At 36.3% G+C, this 13,806-nt stretch overlaps 1 pseudogene; it reads left to right on the top strand.

Moving 5' to 3' along the window:
• The first annotated feature begins 9,027 nt into the window (after positions 1-9,027).
• On the top strand, positions 9,028-9,564 carry LOC113915837 (annotated as a pseudogene).
• The last annotated feature ends 4,242 nt before the right edge of the window (positions 9,565-13,806 follow it).

Below are 13,806 nucleotides of genomic sequence, written 5' to 3'. Positions count from 1 at the left end.
TTTGCAAGAAAGAACTATTCTTAGCCAAATTTGGGGATGTAAATGTAGTAGCTAGGTTGGAAAGGAATCTGTGCTCTAATCAGAATGTCAGAATCTGAAGGAATATTTCTTTAAGAAATTAATAAAATGTAGACTAGGATAAAATCATTGGATGGAATGTGACAATAATTCTATTTATCTTGATCTTGACACTTTTTTTTTACTATCCATTATTAGTCACATTAAGGTACTAAGCAGTATATATTTCTTTTTATTTTTTAAAGGAATTTGTCTTATTTTGTATAAAAACTTTAAACTTTTAAACAATCTTTCTCTGATAATTACTTTAATGTAAATATACTTAAAGCTTACTGAGGTGCCTACAGTGTTTAATATACTGTCCAAATACCTGCCTCATGCTTTCCGACTGGTGCTAAGATCCAGGAGCACGAGGTCATATTGTTATCTAACTTTGCTATTATCCAGATACAAAATTACTGTAACACACTCACAACAATAGCAATGATGCCTTTGAGTGACATGGTATTGTCAGCATTCCCCTATTCCTAAATATAAAATATACGTATATCACTATCTCATAAAGGATGTTGGCTGTCTAGGCCCTCAATCAATCCTTAAATATCTGGAAAGATTAGGTCTCATAGGTAGCATTCATGCCAGCTAATCAATACCTGCTAAAATATAAGAGGAGAGAATGGTCTGGTTGTAGAACAATTTTTGTCCTATGATAACAAAATTTTTTGTCGGACTATATCTTACATGCTTCCTCTTGTACCTCCAATAAAATAGATGTTGTAAGCTGTGAACTGATTCTGTGATCTTAGATATTATCAAGAAACTGCTCAAAATGGGGTGAGCAAGATACAAGTGATGCTTTGAAAACTGGTGATGGATTTAACTGAGGAAAAAAAATCTAATTGTGGGCAAACAATTAATTGGCAAAAATTTACTATAGAAAGTAGTTAATATGAGTTACCTTGTATAAAGAGTTTTCTTTATCTAAAAATATTTAGAGCAATTAGTGCATTTCTCATAAAACTTCATCCATCCATCCATCTATCCATCCATTAATTCATTCAACAAATATTGAAGTATCTACCATGTGCCAGACACCTTGTGAGACAATGGGGTATAAGGATGGGTAACATAGGGTCTGTGCCCTGAAGGAGCTCATAGTTTCTTATGTGAGACAAGAATATAAGCATAGCTGTATCACCAACTCCAAAATAACACTGTCTCAATATAATGGGGGCTCAATAAGTAATTTTTGCGTGAATTCTTAAATAGTGTTTGAAATTATTACCCTGCAGTGCCAGGGATCATCTCCTGAGCAACCCATGCCAAGCATGATATTTATAGTTATTTTTGAGGTTTTATATTCATCTTTTTATTTTTCAGATTTTGCATTATGTTTGTATATAATAATGTACAATCTAAAAATACATAAATATCATGAATTACTTAAGATTTTAATCATTTAAAAGTTTATTCAAAGATCTGATTATAAGTTGTGTTCAGGTAGATGCTCCTCTTTTGTTCTGTGTCTTGGGTAACCCAGACACAAGGAATGAACTCTCCAGTGTGGACAAGAAAAATTTACTGGTAGGACATTGCTTAAATGCCCCAGCAGGGCATATAAACTCATCCACCCTTTTACTTTTGCTTCATTTTTCTAGCCTCATCTTCTCCTCCTGTTTCTGTTATAGAACTTACTGATTTAATCATACACATCCGAGTTTTAGTAGAATGAAATTTAGGCACAGGAGTTCACAAAATTAAATCTACTGGAAGGTCAAGCATCATAGCTTAACAGGATAAAGATATAAAGGGTGTAATAATGGTATGCCATTGTTAGAGTCAATGCCTCTTTATTGATTGGATGGATTTCTATCTGTTCTAGTAGGTGATAGAGTGAAGTGATGGAGAGTGGGAATCTGGAACCAGACTATTAAGGTTCATGTGCTCTAACACTACTACTTGTGCACATGGGGAAAACTTACTATCAATCTTATCTTCCATAAAATGAAAAAGATACACATCCTGCTTCAGAGTTTTGTTTTGAGAATTAAATGCAATAATGTGTCCAGAAGATCTAGCATAGTAAAAAAAAAAATCTAGTATAGTGCCTGGAATATAGTAAGTGATCAAGATATATTAGCATTTATTATTGATACTAGCTCCATACGCCAAGCTAATGGCCCACATATTGTTTCCAGATACTTGTTTTCTAAAAACTATAAATAAAATTTGTGTTTTCTTTTATAACACTTCTATTTCATGAAGATCCTGACCTTTTTAGATATGTAGATCATTGTTGCATTGGATCTTCTATGACATCTGACTATGAGATGATTATAGAAAACATAGCCCCTGAATATACCAAGCTCTTGTAGCTTAGACAAATAAACTTGAAGTCATTTCAAGATTTCCCGGTGCTATGGTATTTTATTAGATGGGAGCTTGTGAGAAAGGATTTTTGTTTCCTTGTATTTCTTATGTAATGGATTTTGTTTGTGTCCTTCATGTTATTTATGTATTCGCATAATATCTCAGCTTCTGGGACACAGAAAGAGTATAGGAGAGGATTCAGGCAGCAGTAATGTTAGAGGTCACCGATTACTTTGTTTCTTCAGTGAAACTTCCGATAGTGCCTCTGATGGTAAAATGAGGTTGTTTTTGTTTTTTTGACCTTCGATTATGAGCAGACACAAAAATGAAGCATATTAACCTCATAACCAACCATCTCTCTAGTTATTAAAGCTCTACCTCATATCCAGTAAATTTGTCAGGAAGTAGGTTACTTTGATTACAATGATCTTAGCTTTTTTGAAGAAGTGATTGAAGTGTTAATGTTAATAGTCTTAAGTTTTGTTGTACATAGGGTCAAATAATAAACATTATATAATGTTTATGCCTGCCTCTACAGCCACTGTACATAGTGTTGTCCTTGAGAATTCTACAGGCGAAGGAGTAAACAGAAGGTAATACGTGGAAGTGAGAAAAAGAGTAAGATAATCTGGGGTCACAAAGATTCACAGTTTCACTGAGATTAAAACTAGAAATGGTCTTACGGTTTTGTTTCAAAGAGTGTCTATGAAAGTTTAGATACAAGGGAGTCTCATAGCAAACCCACAATAAAACAACAATATGATAAAAGGTTTAAGAGGAACCAAGTTCATACAAACATTTTAAATACATCTGGACTATGTCACATGCAGTTATTTTGGGGGTCAGGTGAGGGTAGTGATGAAAAAATGTGAATTAAAGTAACTTACACTGAAATCATATGGGTCAGCCAGGAGTCTGACTTTATTTTTGATGTTCTTCTGACTTTGAATCTGCCACTGAGATGCAAACTACTATTTTCAGGACATAGCTAGGCAAGGTACAGCTTTTATTATATATGTGTTGTAACTGGATTTGAAGACAACTTGTCAGGAACTCTAGATTGCATCTCTCTTGCCCTAATCCTTAGCACAGTGCCTGACACATGAAATAGGGTCAAATGTTTGGGATTGACGAATGAGGGATGTCTTGTTTTGAACTGGGGTAGGGAGAAAGTGAAAGCTTTGTAACCAACATAATCATTTGTCAATTAAGTATATGATATGAGAGCAAAGTAACCTTGATTTTAAAGAGCATGCAAACCTTATTTTGTCTGAAGAAATATATTAATGACATCTCCCCTCACCCCATACAATTAGTCTCTAGACTGTGAAGAGTGCTTGCTTTATATCCCCTCTACTAAGTGAGTATAAAGGGACTTGTGGAGGTGGTTCTCAGAGGACACATATACTACTATGGGTGGCCTGAGCTGTGGCTCTGGATGTAGATGTGACTTCAGCTGTGGTGGGTGTAGGCACAGCTGCTGAAAACCTTGATGCTTTGGAACATGCAGTTCCTGTGGATTCTACTAAGAATCTTTTAGTGTAGCGGGCACATGTGTAGTGAAGAGGGCACATTCATTTATCTCTGAAGCTATGATTTTACTTCTAAGTTGGTTTATACCTTCTGATTATGCTCATTTTGGTAATAAATCCTCACCTACAACATGAAAAACTTTAGGATTGCAACCTCATCCACCAGATTGAGCAAACTATTTTTTGGAAATTGGAAAAATAGATAGCTTTCATTTTATTTAGAATTTAGCTTTTTACTCTTATGTGAACTGTCATACATTGAAATAATTTGGGTGTTGAGTTTGAGAAGTTCTTTATAGATCTTGGATATCAGCCCTGTGTCTGTAGTGTCATTTGCAAATATCTTCTCCCATTCTGTGGGTTGCCTCTTTGTTTTGTTGACTGTTTCTTTTGCTGTGCAGAAGCTTTTTACCTTGATGAAGTCCCAAAAGTTCATTTTTGCTTTTGTTTCACTTGTCTTTGGAGATCTATCTTGAAAGAAGTTGCTGTGGCTGATGTTGAAAAGGTTACAGCCTATGTTCTCCTCTAGGATTTTGATGGATTCCTGTCTCATATTGAGGTCTTTCATCCATTTTGAGTTTATCTTTGTGTATGGTGTTAGAGAATGGTCGAGTTTCATTCTTCTGTATATAGCTGTCCAATTTTCCCAGCACCATTTATTGAAGGACTGTCTTTTTTCCATTGCATATTTTTTCCTGTTTTGTCGAAGATTATTTGACCTACAGACAAAGGGCTAATATTCAAGATCTATAAAGAACTTCTCAAACTCAACACCCAAGAAACAAATAATCAAGTCAAAAAATGGGCAGAAGACATGAAAAGACACTTCTCAGAAGAAGACATACAAATGGATAACAGACACATGAAAAAATGGTCATCATCATTAGCCATCAGGGAAATTCAAATCAAAACCACATTGAGATATCACCTTACACCAGTTAGAATGGCAAAAATTGACAAGGCAAGAAACAACAAATGTTGGAGAGGTTGTGGAGAAAGGCGAACCCTCTTACACTCTTCGTGGGAATGCAAGTTGGTACAGCCACTTTGGAAAACAGTGTGGAGGTGCCTCAAAAATTTTAAAATAGAGCTACCCTATGACCCAGCAATTGCACTCCTGGGTATTTACCCCAAAGATACAGATGTAGTGAAAAGAAGGGCTATATGCACCCCAGTGTTCATATGAGCAATGTCAGCAATAGCCAAACTGTGGAAAGAGCCGAGATGCCCTTCAACAGATGAATGGATAAAGAAGATGTAGTACATCTATACAATGGAATATTACTCCGCCATCAGAAAGGATGAATACCTAACTCTTACATCAACATGGATGGGACTGGAGGAGATTGTGTTAAGTGAAATAAGTCAAGCAGAGAAAGTCAATTATCATATGGTTTCACTTATCTGTGGAACATAAGGAATAGCAGGGAGGACATTAGGAGAAGGAAGGGAAAAATGAAGGGGGGGGGAATTCGAGCAAGAGACGAACCATGAGAGACTATGGACTCTGAGAAAGAAACTGAGGGTTTTAGAGGGAAGAAGGGTGGGGGGATGGATTAGCCTGGTGATGGGTATTAAAGACGGCACACTCTGAATGGAGCACTAGGTGTTATACACAAACAATGAATCATGGAACACTACATCAAAAACTAATGATGTACGATGATTAACATAATAAAAAATAAAAAAAAGAAATCTTGCCATTTGCAATGATGTGGATGGAACTAGAGGATATTATGCTAAGCAAAATAAGTCAATCAGAAAAAGACAATTATTATATGATCTCACTGATACGTGGAATTAAAAAACAAGGCAGAGGATCATAGGGGAAGAGAGGAAAAAATGAAACAAGAAGATTGTTATTTCTTTACTAAGTTGAAGGAATAGAACTGGAAAGAAAAGACCATGGGCTGCCATGCCAGAGAAGATACTGCTTAAGTGTCCCCAAGAGCCTTAACAAAAGCAGGTCTGAGAGGAAAAGCCGGAGTTAGGACTTTCTTTGAATTTTCATAAACCAATCAGAATAATTAAATCTTCCTTAATCTCATCAAACAGAATTCACTTCCTCTCCTTTGGGGAATTTATTAATCTTAATCATCTCACTGATTTTTCAAAGCATCCTATAGCGGTGTAATCTCATTTACCTTAAGATTGCTAAACATCATCTACATGGCCATGGCATCTTTCTTTCTTTCCAGCCCAGATCCCTCAACCTAAAAACGAGACTCATACATCCGACTACTTATATGAAATTTACTTATCTCACAGGTATGTTAAGCTGAACATGTCTAAAAATAGACTTTTCATCTTCCCTCACTCCAAAGAAAATTTGATCTACCTTTCACATATGTGTTAATGACATATCCATACTTCCAGGTCAAAAGTTTTTGAGTTCCCTGACTACTCTCTCTTGAAGTCTACATCCAATCTCTCAAAAAGTTTTATCAACGCTACTTTTAAAACATATCCAGGATCCAACCATTTCTGGCTAACTCCACTGCTATAACTGGAGTCCTTGTCCAAGCTACACAGAGTGGATACTTTTAGTGTTCCACACATATCCCGCTGGATCCCTTTGCCACTTGCTGTGCACAATGCCTCCTTGATTGCTTCCACCTTTCCACAGTCTCTTTGCTGGAGGTTGCTGGAACCTACTTCCACCTTCCATCAGGGAGAGCTGGACCTGCCTGGAAAGTTATGCACTCTTCTTATCCCTACAGGTAGACTTGAGAAATGAAAGATGGAGGAAGGGATATAAATCATGTAAGATCATGGTACTCCTTTCTAAATACTCCACTGGCTACTTACCCCCTTCAGAGTAAAAGCCAAATTCCTCCAATGACCTCTAAAGTTACCTCCCCACCAGCCTCCCAAAGGCTTCCTCCACTGTTGCTTCTCTGAATATGCCAGTCACACTCTCCCCATCAGTGCCCTAGTGCTCAAAGCCCCTTTGATCTAGAGTGCTTTTCTTCCAAACATCAGCACAGTGTGCTCCCCCATTTTCTCCAATTGTCTCAAAATGTCCTTCTCTGTGAATCTTTCCCCGCCGCTCTGCTGACAATGTCAACTCCCTTGTTGCACTCACTAACTCCCTTCTGTACCCCTTTTTCCTTCATATAATTGAACACCATCTGATATATTTATTCTCATCTAGAAGAATGTGCCCCATAAGGACAGGGGTTTTGTCTCTTGATTTATTTTTTTCCATTAGAGTATACCCAAAGCTTCAAAAAGGACCTTACAGTTCATGTACAATATATATTTTTGAGTGAATAAGCACAAGAATGAATGAATTTAAAGCTATAGTGACTTACTAATTTTGCATTATTTTATGTTGGAGAGCTGACTTCAGGGTCTCATCAGAAGACTTTTGACATCTTCATGTCTGCTGCAACTCACTGGCCCGCTCAGTTAATGTTTCCTGGTAACCCAGGATGCTGGTAGTTTCTGCCTTCAGTTTTGTGCCCTCAATCCATTTTTGAATTCTTTTATGTAAATGTTCCATTTCAACTCCTTGTGCTGGTTGCTTAAGTAGCTTCCTCTCATTCTGTGTGTGCATCCAGCTGAGAGGATTATCCTGGAGAACATTACCTTTACTCTGGTAAATGAATGCTTTTTTCTTCTGCTGATTAAGACTTTTAGTTAAATGTTCTCTAGATGCACCTACCTTACTGAGGCTGTCTATGTTATATATGTTTTAGGAAGAGCATTTGTTTACATTTTGCACAATAATAAAAACCAACACTTAACGAGTGCTTATGTTGTAAAAACTACCATTCAAACTTCTCTACTCTCATATTCTTTTTGTTTTCACAACAATCCTGCAAGATATATTATTAACCCTGTCCCCATACTCTTATTTGAGATTTTATGTAATCACATAAATCATTAAAATCACATAGTGATTTTTGTATACTGCTTTTTGTTAATTACCATTGTACCACTAAGGATTTCCTATGGTATTAAAATGCCTTATAAACCATGTTTTTAATTATAGCAAAGTATTCCATATTGTCAATGTACTTTATCTTACCATTACTCTATTGCTGTACATGTAGATTATGTCCCATTTTTGTTCTTTTTTTAAAGATTTTATTTTATCAAAAAAAAAGATTTTATTTTATCTTTTTCAGTAGACACTACATCCAACGTGGGGCTCAATCTTACAAGCCCAATATCAAGAGTCTCATGCTCTGCTGACTGAGCCAGCCAGGCACCCCTGTTATTATTATAAAAACTAGTATTATAAAAAACTGAGATGGATGTATTTGTGTATATACTTTTATCATTGTCTTGTGTCTTATCCTTAGGATGAATTACCATGATTATTATGTGTATTGTATACTTTGAAGTCTTTTTTGTTTGTTTTCTAGGAATGATCCATGACTTTGGCTCAAAAAATATAGGTAGGTATCACAGAAATTAGTTATATGATTTATTGTCCATAGGATAAAAGTATCTGCTTCTCAGATGATACTATGCCTGGTCCTGAGAGCTAAGAAAGCATACTTCCATGAGTGTTCATCATATACTGTATACTATATAATGTAGAAAGTGATATTTATACAGTGGGTAGAATGTAGTGTGAGGATCCATACTCCTTGAATTCAAGTTTTATTTTTCTTGTCATTAAAGGAATAAACTTCAGAAAACTGTTCTTATCAGAGTGCTCAACAACAACAGATGGCATAACTACAAAGAACAAATCAATAAATGCAATCCTATTGTGGTTGGAGAAAAATGTCATTGTCCAGATGTTTAACTCTGCTACTCTGAATTTATCTTAGGATATACTTTAGAAAACTCTACATAAAAAATCGTAAGCATAATATTTAAGAATCCTGTATAAATTTTGTTTGTCTCACTGAGTTCAGACAACTATCTCATCCCACCAAGTTCTAGGTTAAATTTCCGGAGGAGGACCAGGGATTTAGAAATTCTACATTGTGCTTAAGTGGGAAGTTTGTGCTTCAACAATTAGTTATGTTAACTAGAATTTTATGAAGGTCACTCTGTCTGTCATAGGTTTTGTTTGTTTTTTGTTTTGTTTTAAGAATATAAAGATTATGGGACACAGGACCAGAGCATGGGGATCCAGCTAGATGGGATGGCAGGCACAGGGGACCTTCCTAAAGGAAAGGATCAGAAACATTGACAAAGGAAACGAACCATGTTCACTGAGAAACAACTGGCAGATTTAGAATTCTTGTTCAGCAAGAACCCATACCCCGCTCCCAGCCTTCAGAAAGAAATGGCCTCGAAACTGGAGATACATCCCACCATACTGCAGGTTTGGTTCAAGAACCACAGAGCAAAAGTCAAGAAAGCCAAACAACAGCAATTAGCTGGGGTGGAAGTCAAGACCAGCTCTTCCAAGAGACACACGGATGCCACTCCAGGAGCCCCTGATGGTGCCTACCCTGCTTCCCTAGTTTATACAGATCACCCTATACCTTCCTTCCAACTCAGCATATGCTCCAATTTTAAGGCTCTCTCAGACCATCCTTCTGGCCACAAAATAGTCCACTTCGGCTGCTGCCGAGATCCTAACATCTACTCCCTATGTCCCATTACGGAATCCCAAATTCTTTCCACAAGCTTCACTGCTAATTCTTTGGGTTCTTCATCTCCACAAAGAACTTAGTGAGCAAAGCCAGACACAAAAGTTCACCTACTGTAACGATTCTCAATGATTCCAGACAAGAGACAGAGTCAGGATCTACGCAACATGGAGGCATTTCAGAAACGGGCTTCATGAAAAAAAAAAAAACACCCACAAGTGCCCGTGGGGTGGAACTGAGTGGCAAGAGTCGCTCAACAAACTATTGCAATGGGGATGTTTCATGTTGTAATTCAGATGGCAGGAACCTGCATGTATAAATTCATCCAAAGACACAGAACTGTAATATTGTATAACATATACCACAAAAAAAAAATCATGTGACAGGACAGAAGCATCAGCTAATGCCACTGGAAGTAACCATTTTGCAATATATAAATGTATCAAATCAACACATCATACACCTTACACTTATATCTCAGTAAAGCTGGAGACAATTTTTAAATTATATCTCAATAAATATATACAATGAGACTACTAAAAAAAAAGAATATAAAGATTATGTTTGTAATACTGCAATACTGTGGAATTTACATCAATCTGTTTTTTGGTCTCAGAGGAAAGAGTTAAAGAAAGCTCAAAACTAACAACTGCCCCCCCCATTGTTGATGCATCTTGTATTTTACTTTACATTATTGTTTATATGAGAACCATTTCAGTATTTGCTGAACAGTTAGGTTTAGGCTGGTAAGATATGGACATAGGAGTAATTGTCTTACTTATAGTATAAAAGGCATCTGAGTAATACAAGAGAAATTGCAAACATATAAAACAAAAGGTCAGGTAGTCCTGATGGTTAGTTTATGGGGTTAAAGAGTGGTAAAGGGAAATATAATGAACTTCATGAATTAAGTAAAGACATCTAACTGTAAAGGGAATACAATATTTAACCTACTATTATATCAAAGGAGAAACCTGTGATAACAGGAGAAAAAGCAATCTGTGGTTGCCCTAGAAAGGCAAGTAGCTGAGCACATCACTGAGGCATGCATAAGGGCCATTGCAGTAACTGGTCATATTATGTCTGTGCTCGTCCATCTAGGGTATTCCAGAATATCATTCAATAAATGTATTAAAGAAATGGGCTGGGTATATATATATACTCTGAAACACAACGGGTACAGGGTGTAGCCCCAGGTGCATGTTGACAAAAATAATTTCATTGTATAATAAATACTTCTTAGTTCACATAAGACAGAAAGAAGAATCCAGAATCTTCCAAGGAGAGGAAAAAAATCAAATCTCCAGAAGTCTCTGGGAAAACATTAATTGCTCTGATAGGCTAATACCTCTCCAAAATCTAGCTCTTCATTTTCCAGGCTCAGTTAGATGGTTTGGTTCAGTTAGTACAGTGAGAACAAATCCATTTCTCAGGGGCTGACTAACATTAACAAGTTCAAGTGAATCATCTATAAAACATAATGCCAACTCATTAATATACAATAAGAAATAATTATTGCAGGAACTGTAATACTTGAGTTTCCTTGATTTGTGAATTCTTCTTATAGCTAACCTACATGGAAATCCAAATTATAATTAGATCATTTTATTAATTTATGAAACAAATTACTGTTACAGGGAAATGGAAATACTCAAAGCCCATTTTATCACCATATCATCTCTCTTTTATTTGGAGAATGAAATCATAATCAGAGACCAGTTTATTAATGTACCCTCAGAAATTGCTCAGAATGGCCAAGAGGCTTAAATCCAGTACAGTCAGCTTACTTTCTTCCCGAAAGGAATGGCAAGACTGATAATAATCAGAAAATTGTGTTCTGGGCCAAGGATTAGAACATCGGGAGTTACATAAACTGAATGTTTAATGACATCAGACTAGGATAACTCAATAAAATCATTACACAATGTATTTGATCATGCTAATGTGACTAGAAAAGTCTTATAGTAAGGTCACTTTTGCCCTGAAGAATACTTGTATTCTTCCCTCAGCATAACCTCAGCATCCCAAAGAACCTCCCTAAAGCCTTGATAGCCCTTTTCTCAGTGAATACTTGGACTCTGTTAGATGGACTGTTTATACTGTATGCCTAGTTTCCAGTCAACATTTTCCTCACTGACTGTAGTTATTACTAGAATAAGACTCCAGGCCTAAGCTCTTCAAAAAATGAGACAAATTTCCCTTCTAAAACCATAACTTTGGTTTTTAAGTGGTTAATCTATTCAGCCCTTTCTAAAAGTAATTACAACGGTCAAAAAGTTGACTGTTACAAACATGTAGGACAATGACTATCTTTCTATATCTGTGAATGAAAGGAAATTGGAAATAGCGAGATGAATGCTCTTTGCTATTTAAAAAGAAATACTTCAGTATCTCAATACTTCAGTAATTTGAGTATCCCGCACTAGACTCCAAGGTGCCTGGCTTATAAAATCATCTAACTTCATGTGCCGGAACTACTGGCTGTCCATACGTCTCTTGAGATCATATTTATTTATTTATATATTCATTGTTTTTAAAGATTTATTTACTTATTTTAGAGAAGGAGAGAGTGCACGAACCGGGGGGGTGGAGAGAGGGTAGAGGGAGAGAGAGAGGGGAAGCAGACTCCCCACTGAGTGACTCAATCTCAGGACCCTGACTGACCTGAGCCAAAACCAAGCGTCAGATGCTTAACCAACAGAGCCACCCAGATACCCCTCTTTAGATCGTATTTAAAATGCTGTGTCATATACTTTTCTTTTTAAAAATGATATCCACAATTTTCAATTACTTGATAAATTGAAGATACATGACCTTCAGAACTTTGTGACACCATTACTTCATTGCTCCAAATGTAATATTTATCTAATAGGTAATAATCCTGGAAAATAATATAATTATTTCAAGCATTTGGAGTATATTGGAGTGGCATTTGGAGTATATTGCCACTAGGTGTTGGTAATGTCAACATCTAGTGGTGTTTTATGTTTGAAACATAAAAAAGGTCAACAGATATTTTAAAAAGATAGCCAAACAAATTCTACCAAACATTTAAAGAAGAGTTAATACCTATTCTTCTCAAACTATTACAAAAAAAAAAAGTAGAAAAAGAAGGAAAACTTCCAAATTCATTCTATGAGGCCAGAATTACCCTGACACTGAAAGCAGATAAAGACTCCACTTAAAAGGAGAACTATAGGTTAATATCTCTAATGAACATGAATGTAAAAATTCTCAGTAAAATACTAACAAACTGAATCCAACAGGACATTAACAGAATCATTCACCATGATCAAGTAGGAATTATTCCTGGTTTGCAAGTGTGCTCAATATTTGCAAATCAGTCAACATGATATACCACTTTAATAACAGGATAAGAACCATATGATGCTTTTAATAGATGCAGAAAAAGCATTTGACAAAGTACAACATCCATTCATGATAAGAATCCTCAATAAAGTAGGATTAGATGGAACATACCTCAACATAATAAGCACCATATATGAAAAACCTACAGCTAATACCATCTTCAATGGGGATAAAGTGAGAGCTTTTCCTCTATAGTCAGGAACAAGACAGGGATGTCCATTCTCACCACTGTTAATTAATACAGTATTTGAAGGCCTAGCCACAGCAATCAGACAACAAAAAGAAACAAAAGGTATCCAAATTGGCAAGGAAGAAGTCAAAATCTCACTATTTGCGGGGCGCCTGGGTGGCTCAGTTGGTTAAGCGACTGCCTTTGATTCAGGTCATGATCCCAGGGTCCTGGGATTGAGCCCGGCATCGGGCTCCCTGCTCTGCGGGAAGCCTGCTTATCCCTCTCCCACTTCCCCTGCTTGTGTTCCCTCTCTCGCTGTCTCCCTCTCTCTCTGTCAATTAAATAAACAAGTAAAATCTTTAAAAAAATGTCACTATTTGCACATGACATGATACTCTATACAGAAAACCCAGATTTCCCCAAAATTGCTAGAATGATACATGAATTCAGTAAATTTGCAGGATACAAAATCAATGTACAGAAATCAGTTGCATCTTTATACACCAATAATGAAGCAGCAGAAAGGGAAATTAAGGAATCAATCCCATTTACAATTGCACCAAAAACCATAAGATACCTAGGAATAAAGCTAACCAAAGAGGTAAAAGACCTGTACTCTGAAAACTGATGAAAGAAATTGAAGAGGACACAAAGAAATGGAAAGACATTCCATACTCATGGATCAGAAGAACAAATATTGTTAAAATATCTATACTACCCAAAGCAATCTACACTTTTAATGCAATCCCTATCAAGACACCAACAACATTTTTCACAGAGCTAG

The sequence above is a fragment of the Zalophus californianus genome, chromosome 1, assembly GCF_009762305.2.
Source record: "Zalophus californianus isolate mZalCal1 chromosome 1, mZalCal1.pri.v2, whole genome shotgun sequence".
NCBI lineage: Eukaryota > Metazoa > Chordata > Mammalia > Carnivora > Otariidae > Zalophus > Zalophus californianus.
Note: the sequence above shows the minus strand (reverse complement) of the source record. Positions and strands in the feature narration are given on the sequence as shown.